Here is a 27,039-nt window from a genome sequence, read left to right as displayed (position 1 = left end):
TTTCTTCAGTTGGGAAGATCCCCACTAACCTCCTTTGTTACTTCCAGTGCCTTGCCCATCACAGCCCAATTGCAATGGACCTGAGCAACTCTGGATACAAAGAAGAGTGTGACCCACCAACTCTTCTTGGATACAAAGCACAAACTCTTTATTCTTGAAAGTTTGTCTAAGAATGCTTGTACAACGCGTATTATTGTTGTAAGTGCTCAAGGAAAAGAGAATAACCATGCGGAGGGGACAAAGACAAAATGACCTCCCAGAAACAGTAGCATAGTAAAGGAAACCCTAAAGCTGGCATCTGCATAACCCTACTGCTCATCTAAGCAGTTGACTCCCTAAATTCAATACATTTTCCCAAGGAGTTAACTTTTTTAAACTCTGTTTTCCTACAACTGTATTTTGTATATGTATGAACCCACAACTGTAGATTTGATTTTCAGGCCATTTGGCATCAGATAACCAACTGCAAATCATTATTTTGAAATAGATTGCTGTAACTCGCAGCTCGATGAAGCCATAACACAGAATTCCTACTTGGAAACTATATTCTTTAACCTGACGAACTGGGGCTAACTGCTTACCTTGTTCTGAGATCTGTAGTTTCTCACCAAGATATTTCCCCTTTTACTCTTTTAAGGACACTCATTAAAACCAAAAGTGTGTTAGATGGCTGAAAACACAGAGCCACACAAGAATGTCGGTATGTGAGGAGCTGAACTCTCCAAGGGAAGGCTATGAAATGTTATTGCCAGCTCTGCTGCAGTAAGACAAACTGCCACAGAAAGCCACGTCCATTCTCATCTATTCAGGGAGGTCAGCTGAAAATAAGTCACAGAGGAAGTCAACCAAGATAGTAAAGTGCCCCCACTTGCCTTGCAATAACAAGGAGTGTGTATGAAAAATGTTTAATTATATGAGGAAGCTTTATCACCATCCTCACTTCTTTTTAAATCCTTCACTGGACTTTCATCTTGCACAATTTCCATTACTCCCAATGATGCTAATGCATGAGCTGGAAGAGTGTGACCCACCAAGTATTACAGCTTTAAGCTGCCATTTAGTATCAAATTTCTTTCTTAAGTGAGGATTGCTGAATATGTGAAGCACAGAGCTATAACATATACTCCATTAAAAGCAGTCCAGAGAATGTGACATTCTTCTTATCATATTACCTCAGTTACTGACAGAATAATATAATTATGATTCACATTGGAGTGGCCTACAGAATGGATTTAATCAAATTTTAATATAAATTATGACCACTTAGAGCATATTCCATTCAGTCGCTTGTGCAGTCAAGCTTCTGGGTAGGGAGGGGAAGTGCAGCTATCATTCCCAGTAACAGGACAACAATTGCTTTTAAGTCAAATATGGCATCAGGATGGTTAAGCACACATTAGAGGATGCACTGGTGTCACTGCTATTGTGCTGTACTCTGTATATAATTTGGCATGGATGACTGCTGTGTCACTTTCAGTCCCTTAAGCTTACAATACAAAGACCTCAAAGAAATTGGTATCTCAGTGTGTCTAGCAAGGAATACATAATTCATTCACTGAGAAAAATTCCTAAGCTTGTACATTCATGCAGACCAAGTGGCTGGATTCTGTTCTGAAGGACACTAGTGCAAACTCAGACCATAGTCATCAAAAGCACACCAGTTCTGACTGCGTTGGTATCTCCTGATTTGATTATAAACAGATGACTTAGAAGTTCAGTGTATTCCATTGATTAGATCTTGAGGAACTCCAAATGCAAGGAGATACTGTAATAAGTGTGTAACATTCTCATCTCATGGATAAATTTTCAGAGAATCCACTTGGGAACTCTGGTTTCAAGTGTTCAGATATGAAGCTAAATGCAGAAAAGGCACAAAGGATACAAGACATGAGAAGTACCAGATAGAAAAGGCATTTTGCATGAGTTTAGGCTCATTCTGCATATCTTCTGCAGCACAGAAACTCAGGTTTGCTGCTCTTCAGTTCTAAGGCTCCAGCAAGGCATTCGCACTCTGGTAACAGGAAGAGCTGTGCCAAGCTAAAATTTCAGTGCCAGTTACCTTTTACTTTACTGCATCTAAGGGTCTACCCATGCACTTTACAACTATTCACATTTTATCCATTTGACTATGATATCCTAGCTGTTTATGAGTTTTTCTTCTTGAAGGTAGCCCACGAATTCCCTGAATATCATTAATGGATTTTGTTGTTGTTTTATTTTGTTGGAGTTTGGCTTTTAGGGTTTTTTTGTTTGTTGCTTTTTTAAAAAACCCCACTCCATCTGCTACTCTCCTAGGGCTCTCATCACAACCCTTACTGCCTCAGAGCATCTGTTTCCTTTAGTCTTTCCTTACAATAGATCCAATTGCTCTTTTCCCTTTGCTTTCTTCTGTTAACTTCTTGTTGGTTTCTATCTGCTATGTCTGATCATCTTCGTTCATTCACAAAATTAGCACACAGTTTGGTTGAAAGACACATCAAAGACCATGTAGTTTCAATCCCCCTTCCATGGGCAGGGACACCTTCCATGAACCAGAACAAAACTAGAACAGGCTTCTCAAAGCACTATCCACCAGCCTGGGACGAGGCATCCACAACTTCTCTGGGTAACCTCTCTGGGCAACCACTGGAACCTGGTTTCCAGCGTGTCACCACCCTCACTGTAAAGAATTTTTTCCTTACATTTAATCTAAACTTGCTCTCCTTCAGTGTAGTATCACCACAGACCCTTGTGAGAAGTCCCACTCCAGCTCACTTGTAGTCCTTTAGGTACTGGAAGGCTTAAGTCTTCCCCAGAGCCTTCTCTTTCCCAGCCTTCTCCATCTTCTGACCTCAGCCAAAACAGAGCATCAACCCCTCCTCCCTGACATTAGAAGTCTCACTGATTTTCAGGTCATGAACCCTGAAGTCTTTTTGCCTATTAGAAATTTACTCTTGCATTCCTTTGCCCCTGTGCATGCAGTTGAAGATCATCCCTCTTTTCCACTTTTTTTCACTCTTAATTCACTTGTTCTTCTCCCTCATTACAAAGTATGGCAACCTTCCAGATATCCTACTTCCCACAAGCATTTTTACAAATACTGTTTCAAATCCCCCATTTCCATTTTTAACCTCTTGCAGTCTGGCTTTTCATTGAAGGCTTTACTATCTTCTTTTTGGTGAGGTGGGTTTTTTTTGGTTTGGTTTTTTTTTTGTGTGGTATTTTTGCTACTTTTTACAGCTCTCAGTACACTCAGGACTTCAAGAATTGATATCTTCTTGTGTTTATGACAGACCCTTCTTCAGATCTTTCACATTTCACTCCCTACCCCTACCTAAGCAGTGAAAGAGGCAGGCAGGTGAACAGGAAGGGACATATTCAGCCACTTGGACATGGGACTTTATGTCCCAGCCAAGTGCATGGGACATAAAGTCCTTTATCCCATCTAGGGGAGGAAAACATGGAAGGGAAAAAACAGAAAAGCAAAGATAAGAAAGGTATGGAAATAAAGAAAAGGACAAAGAATCTAAGAAATTCAAGCACAGTTAGAAGACAAGAATAAAGGAATGAAAAGTGTATGCAGTAAAGGCTGAAACAGAAAAAGAAAAAAAACAATAGTGGGGGAAATATTTGAAACTTAAAAGAATATTTAAAAACCCCTAAAATTAGGTAGGTAAGCTCAGTTACAATTTTAGGAAAAGAAATACAATCCCCTAATACAATGAAATGTCAATGAAAATTACCTTGTCTTAGCAGGAGGGATATAAAATTCAAAATATTTCTGAACTTTTTACTAATCTTTATCTTTTTCTTGAAAATAGGGAAGGAATGGGTTTGGTTTGATCAGCTATTCCAAGTCAGTGGTGCAGCTCTACAACCATGGCAACAAAGAGCAGACTCCCTGCTGCCAGGATCTCACATGGGAGCTGCAAAGCAGTGCAGCACTGGGATCATGATCGGCACTGAGATAAGCACTGAGGTTTTAGAGCTCTGTTACAGCACAGCTACTTCTTGTGTTTGTTACCATGCATGTCAGTCACAGTAGGCCTCACTTGGTTTAAGATTATTTTCCAAGGAATTTACAATCATAACAGCTTTTTAAGTCTATCAGCATCATACATTAAAATAATTTTTTCTCCTCAGAGCTAGAAAAATAGCTAAGGAAAACCTGTTTTGTTTAAAAACATGTATCTTACCTCCAAACAGAATAGTTCTTTTTCCCAGGTTATTAAAAAAAAACAAGAAATCCACTATATTTTAACTGAAGAGTGGCTTCAAAGACCAACTCAAAAGTAGTATAGATAATTTCAAACAAAATATAACCTATTGAACTGATGTCTACATAAATTCTATTTGATTAAAATTATGCTTAGTTGTTAATATATAAACATAAAATTTATAATGAAGACAGATGTCAATATCTAAACATGATATTTATAATGAAGATGGACCATTAAACACTGTGATAATTGTCAGAAATACTTCAACAAACAACAGAAGTGTGTTTTACAAAATTAAAATATTAGATAGTCATCTTCAAAGTTAATGTAGGATATCCCAATCTCAAGATCATTCTTTTTTCAGGTAGAAGGTTGAGATTTTTGGTTTGCTTCCTAATTTACATGTTTTTGAATAATCTACAATATAACTATGGTACTTCCATCAGTTCCAGAAATATGCCCTTTCTGTACTACCCTTCCATTTATCAAAGCCATGATGAATACAAAAATCAAAACTACTATAAATTATCACAATTAAGCCATTGAATATATCAGAAGTGGAGTAAAGAAAGATGCTGAAGTAATCTGTCTTGCCAAGCGGAATGACAGAAAAGGAGCAGTGCAGGGGGCAATGCTATGCATGGAAGAGAAATCAATGGAAGGGTCTCTGTTTCCCTGACTGCTTGGTATATTATCCTGCCCAGTTCTCTCTACTAGGTTAATACTGTGCTGTCACAACCATGAGAGCCTTGATGATTGTATTGACAAGAAATCATGATCTACAGCAGATCTGCTTTTACGGAATGGCCGGATAAGCCCTTCCATTAACAATACTAATCAGATAAAGTATTCCTAATGGATGACCCAGCATCTGGCTAGAGTGAACTGTTCTGTTTAGTATCTATATGCTGTGTTTTTCATCCAAGATCAAGATGTCACTGCTAAGAATTTATACACTAGGTTTGGAAAATTATTTATAATTTCTCTCTACATCTGCTGCAACTTTGGAAAACAGAGAGCGAGTTCTTTGTTCCTGTCATTAAATCAGATTATCCTCATGCATTGCTGAAGGTTTCCATGACCCAAAAACAAACAAGGGACCAACTTGTAAAGACTCATGAGGAATTTTTTTAAAATTTATGTATTCACATTTGTTCCTGGTGTAAAGGAGTTATCTATTAAAATATGTCCTCATAATCACACTTCTCGGTAAAACATGCAGAATGCAGCTCTACAGGACCATTATGAAAGTAAAGGCATAACAGTCATTTAACGATAAATTGCACAAAACCATAATGCTCTGAGCCCTAATCTCTCCATGTAGCTATAAAATATTTAAAGTACACAATGTTTACAGGCAGTTAAGAGATAGCAGTGATAAATCCCCTTTCAGAAAAAAAAAAACTTGTTCTGTGAGATTTATAGAAATGAGAGAAATCTTAAGAGGTGCAGCATTCACAAAATTTACTTGCCAAGAGATTCCCCATGCTCTTCTCCATGAAAAGAATGGCATCTGTGCCAAAGTGAGGATAAAAACGGTTTTCCTTCAGTCCTGTGATGGGTTTACCACCAGCTAAAGCTTTTACAGCAGTTGTCTTCAGTCAGTGAAAATCTCCCTACTGGCAGCACAGATAACAGAACTTGCTTGGCTTTTTTCTCTTGCAGTGTAACATTGCAAAAAGAGAGCAAAACATCACCAATTTGTACCAGCATTATTTTATACCTATCTTGTGGAGTCAGTCAAAAATCCGTTATAGTCTGGACATCAACAAGAAATTGGAACTGAAGTCATATTGTTTTGATCCTTCCACTTTAGCATTTGTTTCACAGAAGTGTATCATCGTCTCTGCAGACTGTAGCTGGCTTTCAATTCAAAGCAAAATTTAGGGCTCTTCCAATGTGGCCCAGAAGACAGATTTTTTGCTTCAATATTGCAAGGTTTACAGTAGAGACACAGGGGCACGTCTCTCTACAGGCTAACACAGAAATTAAAGCTGAAAACTGTTCAAATGAGTTATCCCATTTCAACTTACTGGCTTGTCTCCTATAATTTCTTTATTTTTCCTATAGATCAAACATCACTTGCTACTCTATTGGGTCGATCTAGTAAGATACTCTTAAAAAGCCGTTACAGAAAAGCTAGCAGAATTCTTAAACCCCCATGCCTAGGCAAATCCCCAGTCAAAAGCTTCTTCTCTTTAATGAGGATATTGAGTACTGAGGAACAGTTTCTTACCAGCAAGGGCCTTAGAAAGTCAAAAGCTTCCCTCCACCCATGGATCTCTTATGTTTTAGATGCAACTGTGATGTGTAACACACTTATGAAAGAACAAAAACCATGCCCTAAACTTCCATTGCTTTGTTCTTAAGAACTTGAGCTGCAAAACTGGGAAGAAACTGAGCTTTTAGAATACCAGTGATTTTCAAACACATTTTACTCTGGCCCCCGCAAAGTTGTGAAACCTAAATGACTTACACCCAGCAATGCTGAATATTACAAGGCTAACTCATAGAGCACACTTGTTTACTCACATATTGTACAAAGAAGCTAAATGACATTTTCCTATCAGGTTACTAATCTTCTCTCTATAAAAAAAGAAGAGACAATGCAATTTCATCCCTTAAAAGTGCCTTTTGCCAACCTGTAAATCTCAATTTTACTTGCAATCAATGCAAACCTTGGGTTTTTTCAAGAGTTATCTCCACCTCCCACCAAAACAATGCTGTGCCAAAGCTTTTACAAGGATTACTTGATCTTTTTTAGGTGCAATAAGGTTTGGATGACCTTTCAGCTTTAATGCTTTGATCTAAATATTGTCATGCCCTAAGTAATTTTGATGCGGTCTAGCGCCACACAGAAACAATGCCTGGGGTTATTTCTGTGAATCTTTTTGCCAAATTATGCTGCCTTCCACCTGTGGTTGGAAACAGGTGCCAAGTAATTCTAAGTGAACTCTCATATGTCTTCCATAATTCATCTATTTTTCTTTAAACTTCAACAGCTTTAAGCCTTACAGAAGCTCTACAGGACCATGCCAAAAAATACAATAAAGCAGATCTTAATTCAGCACAGTTCATTTAGCTCCTTTAAGGACAGAGACAGATCCATACAGTATAAATGTTTGCCCTTAACTTTCTTTGGTACTTTTCAGCCCCAAAGCACAACAGGAGGGTGGACAATTCAAGAAACAGGAGTTTTGGTAGAAGGAGGATCTGAGCTGTCGATTTCTACAGTTTCCAAGGTTTTAAGGACTTTTTTCTCCTTAAAATATAAATAACAAAGCAACAAACATTTTACAAATAAGCCAGGCTTGCCTACCCTGCCTTTACGGAAAGCATCAAAAAGCACAGACTGTAAGAAAGCCAGAGGGCAGCTGCAGCTTGATGTCAGCTCAGCCATTCTTGCCTGGGTTTCTGCCTGAGCACTGAGCCTGGGACGAGCAGATGGCAAAGGACCAAGCAGTCCCAGGAGGACCAGGCTGGAGAGGACCAAGCAGTCCCAGATTTTTTACAGGGTGATGGGTGGAATCAGCTCCAACACACTGACTGCTGCAACCATGTTGTTCCATGAGTGCTTTTCAAAACAAGGGTCATACATACAGAAAACTATTTTTCACCTGTGTCTTGATGCTGTATATCCTTCTGTAGGGATAGGAAAGTACAGAGTTGAAGAAGTACCTCTCATAACCTACAAGCATCTTCTGACCATTGCTTAGAGGCAGGTGCTTTCATGAAAGAGCTGAAAGCAGCATTTGTTTAAATAAATTCATGGGAGTAAGTTGTCAGGAATCCCTCTGACTATTCTTACCAGTAATATGGCACCACAGTGCTACCTGGCTGCGGCTTCAGCTCTGATAGGTCTGTGATTTAACTGTGAGAAATTCTCAGCCTCAGTCATTCTGCTCTCCTGGCATCATAAGCATGTACCCCAGAGTTGAATTACTCAGCTAAAATGCCGCTGTCACCCTATACATATAATGTAAGGAAAAGGTGATTTCCACAAAGGAACTCATCTATTCATTTCCGTTCAGAACCTTTCCTTTAATTTGTTGCTTAGCTGTCGTTTTATTTTTATTAGACTCACTCGCTGTGTTAGCAATTCCAAAATGATTTGAGGTTAGCATGGCTTTTTCCACCCCACTCCCAGACAGAAAAAGACAGATTGCTGGTGGTAGTAGTGAAAGGATCTTTAGGAAAAGGGGAGAGTTTTGCTTTGAGGCTGGCATTATTTAGGTTATTTAGATAACCTGCTGGCTTCAGGCAACATCACAAAATGAAATTATATGGTTTCAGTAAAATGAAAGGAGGAAGGTCACCAATATCACAGCAGTGCTCCAGTAAAATGCAGTACAATTAAACTCCATGAGCTGCAGCTTCCCTACCTGCATTCAGAGTGGTCTGCAACACCTACAAGCCCCAGTCACCTGAACTGAAATAATGTTTTCCTGCTCAAGACTGCTGCCAAAGGCCATGATCAGACATGAGCACATTCCATGAAGATGACAGTTACTTGAGATGACAGCTACTTCTAGGGGAAACAAAGTCTGGGCTGATGTCCAGTCCAGGCAATCTCAGTGATTTCAGTGCATAATTCAGGTAACAGCAACCTCCTACGGGCTCCATGCCAAAAAAAAAGGCAGCAGGGAATCCCAATTAAAAAAAAACAACAATGCCACATCACCAAAAACACTGTGTTCTGTTAGAAAAAAGCCAAATTCCATCCTGTACACTTTTTAGTGCTGACCTCTTTCTATAAACCTTCAAGCAAAAATATCACATGTATACATAAAATAAAAGACTATAAACATATATGCATGAGCTCTGACCTTCCTTCTGGCTTGTCCATATGACTCAAATAATGACATCTGCTTAAGGTCAGAGGTCCGGAATATTCAAATGCTGTGCCTGTAGCACATGTATTCCAAAGGCAGCCTACACTGTCATGGATAATTATGACATCTAGTGTAGACACATCTGTTCCATTTACAGCGGTCAATTTTGGGGTTTTTTTGAGCATAAATACAAATAAACCTTGATCCCAGAACTATAAGACATCTTAATTATAATGGGAGATCTCTTTGGCAAGACTAATAATTTAAAATTAGGTGGACAACATAATTTCTTTTTAACTAACGAAACTTTTCATTTGCATTTAAATTTGCAGTACATTGGATAATTGTACAAGCAGTCTAGGAAAGCTCGGTGCTGACTTTTCAACACAGAAAGATCTCATTACAGAAGGACCATAAGAAATGAAAGGTTATACTCTAGTTACAAATCATGTGATCCATTAGTAAGATGGGGGTAGGAGGCAAAGACATCAACATCACCATAGAGAAATGTTCTGCTAACTCAGTCTCGCTGGTTTTCTGAAAACAAGGAAATATATTTTCAGGTCAGTGATTTTCAACTGTTTTCAATTCACAGATCCCTAAATATTTTCCAGTGGATGTGTAGACCTTTGAATAGCAACATTAAGCCCAAGGCAAAATGCTTGCTTTTCATCTTTACCTGCCATGGGTTTCTGATATACGGTTCACTTATGCATTGGCTGAAAAACATTTTTTCAAAGACATGTTTTTATCAGAATTTACCTGTTTTGCTTAGAATACTTCTATCACAGCCTTCCTCAAAAGGAAGGGGAAGGAAGAGACACCCTACTCGTGTTCTGCAGACAAGATTTCTTTGAACTAAAGCCACAGATGTTTACATTTTCAGGTCTCTTTGCCATGGATGGGTTTAGGTACAAACTGCATTGCAAACCTTTGTTGTGTAGTTTATCAGTTTTCCATTACACAGGACAGTACCAGTGTCTACCCGAGACTGACCTTCAGCATGTGAGATCTGCACCTGGTGTTGGTTCAGAGCCAGAATGTCCAGACTTAATTTACAGCACCAAGTGAAATCCCAATACACAATTTGGGGCCCAGGGAGGTACATACCTGCTACTCTGGAGAAGTCCTGCATATCTGAGTGTCCTGAGCACCACCTCCATTTGTCCAAGAATTACCAGACGTGGAACCAACCAACAGAACACTTATTTTTTACATATTTTAGTTGCCTGCAGAATTTTTTCCTTCCCTCAGTTCCACTGGAGCCAGGGGAGGTCCTGCTGCTCTGACAGATGTATATCCTCTCCATATTTCCTTTGGGAGAATCTCATGCACCTATTTAGCCACAGATACGACTCACAAAAAGGGCCCTGCCAGGATTATGTGGTCTATGAGGAGACTCTTCTACATGACAAATACCCCCTCAGGCACTTGGAAACAAAAGCATCTTTCTGCCCACTAAGCATTGAAGTTCCTGGAACATTTAGCTCAATCCATGTTTTGTACACATTTTGTTTTTGAAGACAAGCTTCCCTACTGCTCTTTATAGAGAGTTCTTGGTGGAGGCATTTAAAAGAAACAATAATTTGAACAGGGTTCTTCCTGGCTATGTACTTCCTCTTTCCTAATCCCTTTCCAAATTCTGACTAAAGGTTTGAGCTTCAACTCTAACTCTGGTGTTTATCATAGGCATGCCATGGCTGCTGGTGATACACAGTAGAAAGAGGAAAGGACAATACAGCCACCATGCACTGGTGAAGGCCCAACCTAGATGATTATGCAGGTTCTTTAAAATAACAGAAACACCTCCCCGTAATATTTTATACAGAAAACAATAATTCCAAAAAATACTCAGAACAATTCCTATGTTGAGATAGTACAATTTGATAGAAAACATGAAAAAAACCTTGATAGGTTGATAGAACCATCAGAAAGAATTCTTATGTATTTATATGATGCAGGCAAGAATAATCTCATTTTTTCCATGGTGGTTTTCATGTTAGCCATTCCCCCATCTACAGAGTGTTAACAGTTCTTTCCCTTGTTAACACACTGTGGAAATCCCTTTCTTGGCAAATATCATCATCAAGGGGACAATTTCCCAGAGAAATCTGGCTCACATTCAAGATTCTTTGTGAGGATCAAAAATGGATCAAAAATGGGGGGAGAGGAATTCATGAGCACATCAGCCAGAAAATCTGTATGCATCGACTCTTGATCAAGAAAAATAAAACTGTTTTCTTTAAGTCTCTGTGTGACTGACTAACACTGTGGCTGAGTCAACACCTCTCATCTGCAACTGGGAGAAGCCACGACATCAGAAACATGCAGACCAAGTACATGAAATAACACCAGAAATCTTCATTAAGAACAAAAGATGCAGAACAGAGACGGTACACTTTTTTCCCCCAACAAGCTATAACATCCTAAAGCATCTAGTGTTCATATTTGTATTACTATAAATCTGCAAAGAACTCAAATAAAAACTTGACTCTAGGAATCTGGTCCAGAGTGGATTCAAAGAATAACTGACTACTTCAGAAAAAAATCCTTCTTATTTTTGGATGAAATGAAATTATGACTTTGCTTTACATGGCCATGAAAAATTATTGAGTATCTTTATTACTTGGCAATTGGGCTGCTTAGCTAGAGATCAAAAGTCATGTTAATAAAACTACTAAAAAAATAAACAAAAGAAACATGCTGTTGAAACTTGCACTAAAATTTATTACCCTTGGTTCATGATAACAAAGTTAATTTGAAATATAAAGGCTTGCCTTTGCAAAGAATACTGCCACACATAGAGTAAAATAACTCAGATCACACTAGAAAGGGCCTCCTTACCATTGCTAACTGCCTGATCAGTGGGTACAGAGGAGAAATGGAGAGTGAACCCTAGACACACAGCCCTCCCAGCATTATGAACTAGTACACTTTCCACTGGTCTTAAACTGTGACTGTTCCACAGCACTTTGCAACTGAACTCTCCTGAGCTGGTCACTTTTTTGATATCTTAAGTGCACAAAATGATTGTTACTGATTTGTGTGTTACATTTTCTTTGGCACACAAGGTGAAAAAAAAAAAAAGGTGGGGGTAAAGGGCGGGGGCAGGGGAGGGGAAAGAGAGCACAAGGAAGGGATAGAACAGCTCCTGCCTCTGTAAGCATTCCCTGTGCCATTCCAATTTAAAGACAGACTTTCTGACCAGCACCCTGGTTGTCATGTTCATTGCAAGCCAAAGGATGAAGCAATGAAGGTGCAAGGATTACCCAGGCACAAAAAGCAGTCAGGATACAACAACTTTAAAACTTTAAGTCCACAGTGGTGCTGTGGTATCACCTTCTGATGCCCTAACTCTTCAGAAAATCATCCTTTTCCAGTTCTGATTCCCTGTCAAAATGAATTAATGCACAGTCAGTGGGTCCCAGCTGCCTTACTCCCAGCCCAGTGCCAGCACCGTTTAAGGGACTTCATGTCCCAAATGCAGCTGGGTCCTAGCTCAGTCTGGGATTCATTCCTCAGCCTGTGAATGAGAAGGCATGGCCTCAGCTCAGGGAACAAAAAGGGGAGCGCTACATGCAGCAGTCACTCATGTCCTATGCCCACCTCATCTCTGGACACTCTAATGGGTAGAGACTTCCCCCTGCTCCCAAGGAAATTCTGTGACTAGGAGCTTGTTTTCCTATTTAACCTTGCAAGGGTAGCTGAGTACAACGCAAGCGAACCTACTACAAACTACTGCTCAGATCTTGAAAATCTGGTTTGTTTGCAAAGTAATCCTCCCAAAAAAACAACTGCTGACTCAGGAGCAGATATAGTTGCATTTGCAACCTCACAGTGCCTGTGAGGTGAAGCTGTGGAATGGTCACTTCTGCTCGTCCCAGAAGGTACAGACATAAGACAACAAACAGTCCATGCAGCTCAACTGCCTGCACTCTGCAGACTAACCAAGCCATGTGGTTTTGCTGTTAAAAAAAAAAAAAGAAAAAAAAAAGAAAAAGGAGAGAAAAATGAAAAAAAGCCCCAAAATGCAGAAAAACGAAAACCCAACCCAACCAAAACCCACAAAACAAAAAGTCCCAAAATACACCCCTATTCTCTCTCTCTGGCAATTCAGCCACAAGCAGCATGGTCACATGCTCCCCGCCCATGCCTTGCCTTCTAACAGTGCTGTAAGGCGCCTATAAATACCGTGGGGACACACGCTTGTGGTGCGGAGCCCACTCACACTTTTTGTTCCCTGCCCTCATCTCCAGATGCCAGACAGATCTGCAGGGCTGGAAGGGCACTCCTAGGCTTTTGCAGCAGACCACAGTAACATGGTAGCATCATTTGTTTCGGAAACTAAACAATACAGAGAGTTTCAGCTGCACAAGTAGAAACCAAATGGCTTCTTTTGATCTGGAGAACCTGTTATCTCTACATGTCTGTCTTTCACAACACATTTTTCTTTTGCTATTTATGTACTACAGCACAAACCTCCTAGGCGGGCTATTAATCTCAAATGATGTCAAGTAAATACACTAAATAAATAACTAGCCCCTTCAATATCCCAAACTCAGGCACTCATGAACCCACTCATCCTCTGGAATGCCCCTCCCCACCCTTCTGTTAACAGCAATGTCATGGGCATTCAAAAGACCTGTTCTACAGATCAAGGAAACAAACCAGGAATAACAGTCCTGAACCCCTCGGCTCCCAGGACAGTCTGGCAAGACAAATTCCCCATCTAATGGCCCAAGACAGACTTTAGGAAGAAGCCACTCATTTACCGAGCAGATGGTAATAGAAGCCATGTCTCTACAGATTCAGTGGCAATAAGGTGTAAGACTCCAGTATGGGGGTTTAAAAACTTCCTCCAAATGGCTTAAATTTTCTCCCTAAATCCTGTTACTTTTTAATTCCAGGTCAATTTTTGCAGTACTTCCCCTTTCCTTGGGCTTCCTTTGGACTGCATTTCAACTTTTCAGTACTAACACTGCTCTCCCAGATCTCAGTGACTGCTAACTTCAAAAGGGAACACACTGGATTGATTAGACTACTTAATGACATTCATTCTGGCACTAATCTTAAAGCACTTTAAGTATTTAAAACTTTTTAAACTACTCTATTAAATAACCAGTATAACCTAGCAGTCAAAATGGATTTGCCAGAATTGGCAAGGACCTCCACCACAGGAGGAAGCAAGCACATTTTAAAGACAGCTTGCCTTACTCAACCTTCCCCTGAATTACAACAAGAGTCATCCCTGCAGCAAAATATTTCTTAAATATTACAGCAATGTTTAATTTTTTTCAACTGAAGATGATGAAACAAATTAATCTCTGGCACAGACTAGTATGAAAGAAAATAAGAAATGAGACCACTTAGGACAATGATAAATCTGGATGGGAAGAATAAGAAACCAATGGTGATATAATTGGCACATAATCTTTTAGGAGTTTACACCTGAATGGGTAGATGAATTTGATAATCAAGCAACAAACTAATTTTCTACTAGTTCTGAAATTCTAGGATTCACTCAAGCAAGTATACAAGATGCCAGTAGTGTGAGCTTTTCCACAGATAAGCAGCTCTGGAAGGAAGTAAAAGGTTCTAAATGTTACTCAAGGGAGGAGCAGCAGCAGTAGACAAAGAACTTGACAGGTAGGATAAATTTAGCTGAAAAAAGACTACTAAGTTGGAAAATGCACATTACAAATAAATTACAGCAAGCTAAAATGAAGATTTCTTAATTATAAAAGTTACTACAGATGTCATTAATAAAACCACATGACATTTCTATGTAATTTGATTTATGAATGTAATTCATTGTTGGTTCATACAAACTGAAAACATTTTGAATTCAAGATAGATAAATCAGACAGTTCAGAGGTTTGATGCACTGAGGGCATAAGTGTGGAGTGAAGAACCAAACCAACCAAGCATCTAAAAATTTTGAGGCCTCCTAAGCACAGAAACTGAAGTTGATTTTGCAGGAGTCCTACCAGCAGCTGGTCCTATGTGCAGTTCATTTCTTTCTATTTTAAAACTATTATTTTGTTGCTCTCTTGACATAAATTAAAAAAAAAAAAGACATTACACATGATAATTAACCAAAACCCAAACATATTTCCAGTAAAGATTAATTTTTTTTTTAAGCATTAAGCTCTTGAACTCTGGGGGAAATATTTTCCACCTTCCCATCTGATTTGTCTTTGTCTACAAGAGAATAGTAATCCACAGACGTTTGAAATGTGCTGAAGCAGAAAACAAGGGAATATTTACTCACCATAAGTAAAGCTATACTTGCTTTTGGCTGGAATATAAGCGACACCAAATGTTTAAAAGCACATGATGCCATCTGAAAAAAGGGTCAATATTTGATTGGAGATTGAAGATTATTTTGCAAATTTGATCTGTTTGCAGGAGAAGTAACGGCTGGTCTTTGATGTGCATGTATCTCATATAAATCCAAGGAGGTAATAATTCCAGAGTACAAAGTCATGATGTGACCACAAATGGAATATCACATGCAGCTCTTATCTTCACACATTGCAAAAAAAGATATAAAAATAACTAGGTATATACAAAGAAGGCTAACTTAAATGATATAGGAATTGGAGGATAAGACACTCAATATGAAGACAGACTAAGGAAGCTAAAGTTCTATAATCCAGAAAAGAGGATTGAGCAGAATATGATCATAGTCTATAAATAACTTACAGGTAACAATATAGATGAAAGAAGAGAATTATTGAGAGTCCTGGTACAGGGTAAGATGACAAGCAACTTCCTTGAGCTAAGGAAGGAAAAACTGAACTGAAGAATGTAGGCCAGACATTTGCTAAACTTAATTCCCCACAGCAGCATGCAAAATGATTGCATTTTAACCAAGGTGGAGTCACTTCACACATGTGGCAGTTTCAAGTAAAACAGGTAAGTCTTGGGCCTCTCAGGACACAACCCAGTCCTGTCGTCATCTTCCAAATGAACTGGAGTTTGTTTTGGCTTCTGAGTGCCCAACAGCAGAGATGAACTCAAAGGAGATATCGAAGTTGAGTATAAACTTAGAAAACAGGTTGTCCAAAAGAAGTAATTCTATTTCCTCCTCTACCTTATGGGAGGCAGGTGGTTAAAACTAACCACAGACAGGAAAAATGGCATTAACATGGCAAATGACCCATCATAAGACTTAAAGACTGGGTACACTGGGTGCCAGGATGTGCCTCAAACAGCAAGAAAAGACTTGCTCTCAATTATTCCGACTTGCAAATTTTCAAATAGCATCAATGTAAGACATACATTCTCATATAAATCAGAATGAGTAAGTAGAGATTTACCTCAAAACTGAAAAAAGTGGATACATGCACACAAAAGATCAGCTTCTCCTGTAAACACATCAGGCTTCCAAGATAATCTTCGATCTCCAATGTGACTTTTCTAATACATTCAACAGGCCACCAGAGATCTACAAAGCGACAAGAAGCTGGCCCTATGATTAATATGAGATCCAGAAGGCTGCTTTGAATGGGGAATGAGGGGGAAAGTCTGCCTAGAATATGATCTTTTAGTTATTTCACTGCTGAACATTCCAAGTGGTTGAAATGAAAATACACAAGTTTTGAAAAGTTTATTCCCACTGAAGCAAAGTGATGATGGACACAGTAGTGTTCCTGTACTAACCACTAAACTGTCCTATATCAATAAAAATATCATCTCCTCTCAGGGATGTGGAAAAATCCACATACCAAGGTAAGCTTTTTCTATCCACACATACTGCAAAGATTTTAACACTCCATTTCCAATCTCATGGACATACCACACTCACTTTCCACTGGTCTCACTGAGCCACTGTATCTTTGCAAACTCAATCCTTTCTCCTTTCTCCTTTTACCCCAACAGAAGGAGCCATCCAGGTTTAAAACTCAGAAGCTCTGAAGAGGGCAGTGAAAGTGAGGAGAAATGGATGGAAAAAGAAGACAAAGCCTATGAAAACACAATTTCCATGGAAACACAGAATCCATAAGGCTGGAAAAGACCCTTAAGATCATTGTGTCCAACCATTAACCCAGGACTGCCAAGACCAACAGTAAGACCATGTCCCTCAGTGCCAAATCTACATGTCTTCTAAGTACCTCCAAGGGTGGTGACAAAACCCCTTCCCTGGGCAGCATGTTCCAGAGCCAGATAACCCTTTCAGTAAGTAACTTTTCTCCTAATATCTAATCTAAACCTCTCCTGGCACAACAGAAGCTGATTCCTCTGGTCCAATTACTTTTTACTTGGAGAAAAAGTTCTTATCCAGATACAAGCTGGAGCAGAATTACACATCACTTAAACAAAGAGATGCCATTTTGTAGCCAAAGTCAGTAGCAGAGTCTGGGAACATCATTGTGTCCTCACAAAAACTGGATGTAGGAGGACAGAAGATCCCAGAAATCCTGAGGGATTAGACAGCAATCTCTTCTCATTCTACTGCTTCAACAGATTAATCAAGGAGAAATTCTGCCAGGGATTTTGTGGACATCTCATCCTCAACATCTTCCTTGTTTGTTACAACTGAGCATGGCTACCCATAGCTTGGACTTTTATCACGTTTTGTCTTCCATACACATGTTAAAATCCAGGAAAGCCTTCACAGTCTGTTCCAAAGATGTAAGGCAGCAAATGAATGGAATACACTGAAATAGCTGTTTCAATTTGCAAAAACTAACCAGGTAAACCATATTAAAATAGAACTAGTTACAAGTACAAGATCATTTCTGGCTAGGAATACAGATCAATGACAGTTCAGATTGACAAGAAAAGGAAGATATTTATGTCTCAGAATCTCCTTTAATACCATTTTTGTCACAAAGTCACTATGCATATATATAAACCATAGGTAGGTATGTAAATTAGGTGCTCAGTGCTTGCACAAAGCTATTGAATTTGACCAAGTATTAACTGAACCATATAAGGTTAAAATTAATATAGATGATGTCATACCTTGTTGATTACACATCATAAATTGGAAAAGGTATTTATTTGATCAAACACATTTCTGTAAGTCCTTCTTTTGTATGAGAAGCGTAGAGAGATTTTTACAGCCAACAGCTATTCAGCACTGCATACATGAAAGCTTGCCTCAAACATGAGCTACAACCCCATTTTTGTGTATTACCATAGCCTATCCATTTGACATCTACCCTAATAAATGTTCTTATTGAAAAGCATTCAAGTATACACCCTGTTCATTGGCTTTACCCAGAGCGCTGAGGCTCATTATGCAGATTATCAGTTTTCTGCAAGAGATGTCTGTACAGTTTTCAAATTTTGACTAATAATCTCTTGAAATAAGGTTTGCAGCAGAAGACATGCTGAGCCAAACATCACTAGACTTAATCTATGCTGATGTGATTTTTAAAAAAGTCTTTGCCCTTAGCTTTAGACATATTTGCAGGGGAAAAGTGGTTTTATTCTGCGGCTATTCCCAACCGCCAAAAAACTGCAATTACTATTAGGAAAATCAAAGTCCCAATCCAAAACAACTTAAACTGAAACATTTCTGTGGTTATTCCAAGCAACAAAGTTTCTCAAACTTTTTTTCAGAAAGCACTAGTAACAGTGAAAATTAGTTTCCCTTTAAACTAGAGCAAACGTAAGCCCATATTTTGCCCAATTTGCCCACATGCTAGAAACAAAAGCATGCAAAAATTTAATGTTGTATGAACCTGAGAAAGTTGTAGTTAAAGATTCCAGTTAATTTTTTTCAATTGAGTAAGAAATAATATCTTTGAAATCAACAAAACCAAGAAAGGATTGTACAAAAAGCTCAAACTCTTCATAAAATAATCCTCTCATGTAATAAAATATATGTATCTAAAAAACGTGAATTGCATTAGGAACATATGAACTAGAAATTAAACTGATTTAAGGTGCATCCGCAATCTTTCAAGCTTGTCCTGTATATTTTAAATATATTATTTAGAAATAACATTATTTTTCTGGCAGCTCAGCTATATTCTCATTAAGAGAACTGCATTTTGATGTATTTTTAAGTATGATCTCAGAGGCATCCAGAGCTAAAATGTAGGTGACATTTTATTAGTAGCCATGGGCAACCCTAATTATGGCTACTTACATTTTTATTTATCCCTCAATATACACATGATCTGCTTTTAACTTTACTGACTAATAATAATAATAATAATAATAATAATAATCACTGGAGACTGCGTCATTCATGTCTAGGGATGGGAAATCAGAAAGGTCACAAGGTAAAAGAAAACTCCATTTTCATAGGAACTTTAATGCATTTCTCCTAGGGGAATTCAAGTTGCCTTAGAAAGGTTTAGACGTGTATTGATGGGCCCTTTACACTTGAGCCAAGTAAAAGCCCATCCATCTGTGCAGAATAACCTGTGTTTAATAAAAGCACAGTAAAATAGATTCCCGTACATTTTTTTTTGTAAGGCCTCTGTTGCATTTTATTGCCATCAGCCCAGGAACTCCACACACCCACTCAAAGCATGATTGGGGTTGTTTCTTAACCAGCAGTAAAACAGGCAAGGAAAGGTCACGGTGCTGGGAGATTTCTTTTCAGATGATAAACAGGATTAAAAGTGAATAGGTCCTGGTTAGCAGATCACCCTAAAAGGAAACCCAGGAATGACAAGGCACAGCCCAAAGTCCAAATTGTGTGTCAGCAATCTCCTGCTAGCAAATCTGGGGTCAAGAAGTAACTACCAACAAAACTGGATATATACATGTATATATATATGTATGTATACACATATATATGTAATCCACCACAAGTGGTGTTCATGCAATTGCCCAGTCAAAAACCAAAGTAAACAAAGAGACCCCTGTAGCTAAGGCTACCATTGACTGAAAAAGGGTAATAACAGAAAACATGGAAATATCAAGATAGGTCACTTAAATGGTCATACTTCTGCCTTTTATCATTTTTTTATTGAAACTAGAAGGCAGGAAGAGAGGAAGGATGGTTCTGAGAAATCAGAAAGTGTCATCCAAGCACAACAAAGGACATTCACACAACTGCAAGAAGCTTTTTTCACCCACTGGCTAGGAAGTACCACTGAAGGGTATCACTCTAGCTGGAACTCAGCAACTGGCCATGGATGTGATCCTACTCTGCTGCAATACAGAACAAAACAGGTGAGCTACTCTTACACTCAGTCATGACAGTCTTAATAGCTGCAGAGGGAAGCAATTTGCACTTCCAGTGTTTAAGCTGATGCATTCTGCTCCACAGCCAGGAAGGAACAAGAATAGGTATCCCTGAAGTTACTATGTCACAGCTCAAGATCAGTGTCTTCTAAAAGCATGCTATTCAAGACATGGGGGAAATTACTCAGAAACACACATTAGCTACCAGTAAGAGGAGGAATACCATGATGTCACATATTAAGTTATAACAGGATGTGCCAACAGATTCGTTGGTACTGAAGCTCCTAGGGATATACTGGCAATTCAGGCTCCTGTAAGCAAACAGGAGGCCAACAGCAACACTGGTTGGAAGTGTGGGAAAGCCACACCCAGCACAAGATGGTCACCTCCAAGCAGACACCTCTAAGTGCAGCCCCATTTCTGTCAGGACTGGGGGCTGCTTGGGGATCTGCTCTAGTGAATGAAAAAATAACAGCTTTAGGAGGTTTCACTATCATGGCTCATGCTGGAGTCTTTTGTCAGAAAAGTATCATTCCTACAGAAAAAAGAGAAGCTTCCAAAATTTAAGCAGCATTTTAAAACACAAGTTCAGATTCCAAGAATCTTACTTATCTGACATTAGGAACGCTGAAGGGACACTGGACTTTGTTACAAGCCAGTTTCAATAGTGCTTATAATTTTTATTCAGCTTCATCCGCCCCACCCCAGCCACTGTGGGATGCTCTCAGTAAATTAACAGTGACAGCCTCTTCAATACCTAGCAGGCATCTCCACTTGTGCACTGTGAATGCTGATGGGGAAAGGAGGAAGGGGGAAACAAAGTGCGTCTCTCTCTTGGTGTCTGCACAGAGCCCTTGCTCTTCACGGAGAAATCTAACAGTGTAACTTCTGATGTTCCCTACTACTCAATCAAAATCCACCTATCTAAACTTCTCTGAATTAAAAGCACTTGGAACTCGAAAGCTGATTCTCATCACTGTGTGTGTCTAGTGGAACAAAGGTAGAACTCTCATGTCTTCCTATCTGCAGGAGCAAAACATTTTATTTTAATTTACTCTCATAGGTATAGCATACACTTATAAAGAAAGAAAACAGTTTTTTAAATCACTTTGATCATATGTAAGGAAACCTCCACCAGATCCATGCAGATAAAGTACCTTCAGTATTTAATCCAGTACTATATGGTAATTATTGAGCCTATATAGTAATTATTGAGTGGGTTTGCAGCATTTACAAAGGTTGCATTAGCCCGCAATGTTTCACAGCCTTTTCATGTAAAATCTCTGCTGTTACTCTATAGAATGTTTAATATTACAACACAGCCAGTGATTTTCTCTTTGCTCTTTTGGGCTGATGCTGGCATGTAGCTAGAACTATGTTAATGAGACCCTCAAGGTATGCGCACAGTTTCGTTAACTGAATGAAATCACAGAAAAGTCATTTTATGGTCTTCATGTCTCAGATTCTGTCCTTCTAGTTGTTTAGGCTCAAATGCTGAATAGGTGCTTTATTGCCCACTGACAAGTAAATATATGCCAAGAGAGGTAATACAGGACTAGATGGTATGGACATTGCACCAAACACTCCATTACCATGTAGATACATTGAAAAGTATTTGTTTTTGGGGTATGTACCCCTCTTCACTTTTCTGTAGCATGTTCTGCATGTGGGATTATATGCTTCCCTTGTTGCCACTGAGACAATCAGACTGTTCAGATTCCATTTCATAAAATCCTAAGATCAGCAATAACATCTGTATTTGTTTAGCAAAAAACATATACCTATTTGTATATAAAAGATGACAGAAGTATTTTCCTAGACCTCCACATTCCCTCGTGCAGCTGCCTATACTCCTGCTGCTGTGCCTGGGACTGCTGTTCTGACACAGCCACCCCCATTTTCTAAAAGTTGGCTGAACATTCATAAAGCCCTGCTGTAAGCATCACAGTCAAGTCCTTGTGTTGGTTTGTTTAATTTTAATGAAATCAAATTCTTTCTTTCTTTTTACAGACATGTGCCTAAACTATTCTGTACAGTGTTTTCCTAAGCATTTTCACTACTTTATTTTTAAATTATGATTTAAAAATATTTATCTTAAAATGTCTGTAAGCAGCAGCAAAAAAAAAAAAAAAAAAAACCACACCAAAAATCACACATTCAAGTTTTTCTCCAGATCATTTTGTAAAAGTTTTCAGGTGTCACTGCAATAAATCCTACTAAGAAATATTGCAGCACCCTCCTCACAGAATTGCATCAAGCTATAGGCTGTCTGAGCAACTAGATTATGCCAAGAACAACAGGTACATTCATTAATTTTGCAAACCTGCTGCTCATTTATTTTATACTGTTAGTCAGATCCTGCTACTGATGCCCACATCCCCCATAGGAGGAAAGTCTGCTAAGATCACTGGCTGAGTCTTGGCAGTGTGAATTGCTGCTCAGTGACTCCCAGCAGTGTTGAGATACTACGGTCAAGCACACACCTCTGAGGAGGTGCACTGGAGAAAGAAACTTCATCTGACTCTAAATGACCATTACAGCTTTGGGGAAAACAAAGTCTGATCCAAGTGGAAGCCAGAACCAGAGAACCAGAATTAAAAAACCCAACAAACTAACTCCCTTGGGGGAAAAGATCAATCCATGTTGGTTTGCAAATTTTTTTGGGGACATATAGATAATAGCCCTTTATATTTTAAATAACAATGACTTTCTGTGCTAATTGTTTTTTGTGTCTCTGTGCTGAAGGCTTTCAGGGCTCAGAAAGCAAGTCAAGATGCTGAACAGCATGTGTGTACACAAGATGACAGCCTCTGGCAGGAGACACAAAGGCTTCAGAATACGGGTGAGCACAGCGGAGGGCCACCCGTGTGCTTAGGGGATGATGGGCTGCCTGCTAGAAATCTGGCAGAATGCTCAAAAGGGAGTTTGTTAGCCTGAATTTGACTTCTGTGCCTCGCTGATGAATATTAACATACAATTGCTCTTGCTGAATATCCCCATGGCTCTATGGCAACTTCAAGGATGTTTGCACGTATTATTATCTCCCTCTTCCCTCTCACCCAGCTGATGGGCACTACACCTTTAGGGGTAAAAACACACACCCTTAAGACCAAGTAGATGTCTGTTACAAAGATTTTCTGCTTGATTTTAATCCAGAATAGCTGGCATTGATCTGCTGTTTTTTAATTAAAACCTCCTTTGCTGAGTTGTTTTTGTCTTGTGGAGCATCTATCAATCAGGAGGAGTCACCGCAGGATGCACTCGGTGGCAGCAGGCTATTTCAACCCTTCCCCCAAGCCCAGACACTGACTTTTTCCTTCTTCCTCCCCTCCCCAACTTCATTAACTAAATGCACTGAATAAACCTTAACATCCCAGCTAAATCCTATTGGCCCTGGATTTGCTGCTTAATGCTAAAACCCAAGCGACCCATTTTTCTCCTGTTGATACTTCTATTGCTGATGGCAGCCAGCAGAGAAAAATACCCAACTATAAACTATTTTCACGTAAGGAACAAAACCAAGAGCATTCATCACTCACTCTTTCTGCTGCTCACAAACTTTACGTAAGCTTTACGTGACGTGTCAAAGCCTCCCTTGCTTTTGTGCTTCATAGGCAGCACAGTGAGCCTGTTGCTTAGCAAATGATTACAACAGAGTGCATCTGTTATTAAAAGTGCAACTAGGTCCCTTTTAAAGGAAAATGATCTGGCAAAGTCTATGAAAATTAATTTCTGTGCATTCTACAATCCCCAATCAAGATATTGTTATAAACATCAGAAGATGGAGATCCCACTAACTGAGAGAAAAACAGAGTAAAAAGCTTCAGTGCTACAGAATCTTTTTGGTTGCTATGCTTAACTTTTGCTTTGAACTCTAAGTTTGTCTTCCCAATTTCACATATGCCACAGAAAAGGCTAAAGATTATTCACTGTGCCCCTGTCTCCTGGCTGTCAGCCCTCGTGCTGCACCCCAGTTATAATTACTGCACGTCATCTGCCCTCAGCTCAGCTGCCCAATGCTTCCTCCTTGGTCCATGATGACAAACAGGATCCTCAATGGTTCTTCCCAGCTCCTGACTCTCTCTTTCCAAAGCACCCAAATTGGGTAATCCATCCAGCTGCAAAGCCTCCCTGCGGTAGCATTAAGACCTTTGGCTGCTCGTGTCATCCGCCTGCCTTTACTACTTGTTCCATCAGCCTTCTGATCTCTCTTCCACCTTAAAAACATGACACCATGACCACCATGTGTTTTGCCACATCTGACACTCCAAAATCCTACCCTCCCACAAATACCTCTTTTCCCTTTCTGCCACAACAACTGAGGCTGCAGTCACGTCCCCCATTAACTTTGCAAGCTGCTCCACAACTTTCAACTGCATTGATATACCCTTGTCCTGCTGCAGGGTCCCTCTGGAATTGTCCCTGCCAAGCAGGCTTGGATAGGCTCCCAGCCCTCCTAAGCAGGAGGGCCACCTCACCTCTGCTTCCCCACGCCCTGTCCTTCTCCCTCGGTACTGAACATGAGGGATGTGAACCCCTGTCCTTTTACGAGGACAGCCTCTTCCCCTGGGATGGATCTGTGGAAAGCGGCTTCCCACGCAGAGAGCTGAGTGCTTTCCCTCATGGCTTGCAAAAGTCGCTCACTGCATTTTCAGTTATCTGTCAGAGTGGCTATTCCAGCTTGCTCTTGGGTACCCAACCAACACAGCAGTCTTTGGATTTGACTTATATTTTTAATACCACATTTCACTTGACTTTATTATCAGACCTCAGTGTCCTACAATACCGAGGCTGGCTTCTGAGAAGTGCTGCATCCTGAACTGCCCACCCCACAGACACCCAATTCTTTGCCCAGCAAATTCCCGCAGCATTCCAAGGCTGCGAAGGCTGAAAAGGAACAAGGAGCCTAGGCATTTGGTTAAAATGCAGCTATCCTGAATAAAAGCTGTATTTATAAACAACCTAAAAGCAAATGAAATTTAGCACTGCAGATATGTGGCACAGGTTATGATTATTAGTACACTGTCTGGTACGAGAAGGCTTTCAAATAAAAACACTTTCTTACTGACTGTGCACTCGCGTTAATGTATTTCTTACCAATACCACTAATGGAGCATTCATCATGTTTCTTGCTTCTCTGAAGTAACAAGAGAAATAGATGGAACCATGTAAGAATAAAATTAAATATGTCCATGGCGCTACACGTTATCATACTGCACACACTCTAGAAAACGTGTTTAAACAGGGTCCTTGAAGGAAGTAATGGCAACTGACTTCAATATTACAGAAATATTCAAACCAGCATAAATTGGAAGGCAGGAGAGATAAGGAATATTACCAGTAAAACAAATGCTTATATTCTTGAGGACTTGTTTTTTGCAGCAAGGACACAGATGAGAGAAAGACAGAAGGCAAGGTCTTCTGTAAGAAACCAGCTATTCCAGACTAAAGAAAGTAAAAATATTTTTGTTCACCTGATTATAGATAAGGACGGTATGGAGCAATATCCACATATTGCCAAGGTTTTCCCTTGCCTTGGATACAGGGAGTAGCATACTAGATAGAGGACATATTTCTTAAGAGGTTTATGAGGAAGCAAACCTCAGCTTTTCTGTTCATTTTTATAAACTCTTGACGGATTTCAGCAAGGCCAATTCCTGGACTCTCCTTTGAAACATTCTCAGTGATAGTTCATGAACTTTGCATCAGGAATCTTTTTAGGGATAAGCAATGGACAAATGGATTACCAGCTGCTCAACTCCACTTTTCACTACTGTTCTACTTCTAGAGCCATATACAAAAGAAACAAACAAGGACTACAAGGACTGAATAGTACGCACACATCTAACAGATATTTATTTATTTATAACACTTTAAGATAGACATGCAAAGGAATTGCCAGTTATGCCTGCATTTTGCATATAATTTATGCCTGAACTGTTAAAAAATATGTTTAGGTCATGTGCGTTAACTGAGTGTTTAGTTTTCCAGTAGCACTAGGAAAGTTATCAGAAACACAAATACAAGCTGTACACTAAACATAACCATATCCACTAACAGGACATTCTAACAGATGCATAAAGGACATTAAAACATCATTTTAGGCGCACAGGAACAATTTTTCTTTCATCTTCAAAAATAATAATATTAATGACCATAGTAATGAGGTATGAAGCCCAGACTCCTCCATTATTACTGTTAATTTAAAACTACTGTATATTTTCGAACTTTTCTTTAGGAAACACACTTTTTCGAAGTTCACTTTTCCCCCACTGCACAACTCGCTGAGCGACGACCCGGTTGTTTACTCAAGCAGTTTACACAGCAACTTAAAAACAACAGCAAGAAAAGCCTCCAGAAACATTAACACTTGAACGAAACGCGAAAACTTCCAATGCCAATACAAATTCCAAAATATGGGACAATTTTCCAAACTAGTTGCTTGTGACAGTGATGCTGGTTTACAGCACGTCAGAAACTTACTAACCTCTGCCTTCCTAATCCCTCCGCAACCCCTGTGGTCTTCCTCGGCCTCTCCGCGCTTCACGCTAAACTTGCAGGAAACCATGAACCGGGGTCACACGGGCACCCAGCGAGCAGGCTCCGGATAATATCATCGCCTTCGAGCGCCGGAGCCCCGGCTTAGGCGGGGTTACTCACCCGAGAGAAGCCCACACTCCCCGACTGACAGTCCCTGACGGATCTGCCTCAGCGCCGCTCACTCGTGCGGCGGATAACCCAATCCCATCTCCGCACGGAGCACTTCTACCGCAACTTGTTGGGTCCGCGCTTGTACAGCTGGAGTTTTCCCGACTTGGCCCGGCGCTGCCCGGCCCGGCCCGGCGGCGCGGCCC

General features: G+C 39.7%; 1 protein-coding gene across 4 annotated transcripts in view; it reads right to left on the bottom strand.

Annotated features, from left to right (window-relative positions):
• The window catches only part of LOC102043057 (poly(rC)-binding protein 3-like), a 158,914-nt gene that overhangs the window by 100,038 nt on the left and 31,837 nt on the right, over nt 1-27,039 (bottom strand). The window contains exon 1 of one of the 4 annotated variants that reach the window (XM_031055625.1): nt 26,673-26,911. The exons of the other annotated variants lie outside the window; for them this stretch is intronic. The gene's annotated coding sequence lies outside the window, so the exon portion shown is untranslated. Of the gene's footprint in view, nt 1-26,672; nt 26,912-27,039 lie in introns of those variants that run through there. 4 annotated transcript variants of the gene reach the window in all.

Source organism: Geospiza fortis, unplaced genomic scaffold (assembly GCF_000277835.1).
Source record: "Geospiza fortis unplaced genomic scaffold, GeoFor_1.0 scaffold206, whole genome shotgun sequence".
Classification (NCBI taxonomy): domain Eukaryota; kingdom Metazoa; phylum Chordata; class Aves; order Passeriformes; family Thraupidae; genus Geospiza; species Geospiza fortis.
Note: the sequence above shows the minus strand (reverse complement) of the source record. Positions and strands in the feature narration are given on the sequence as shown.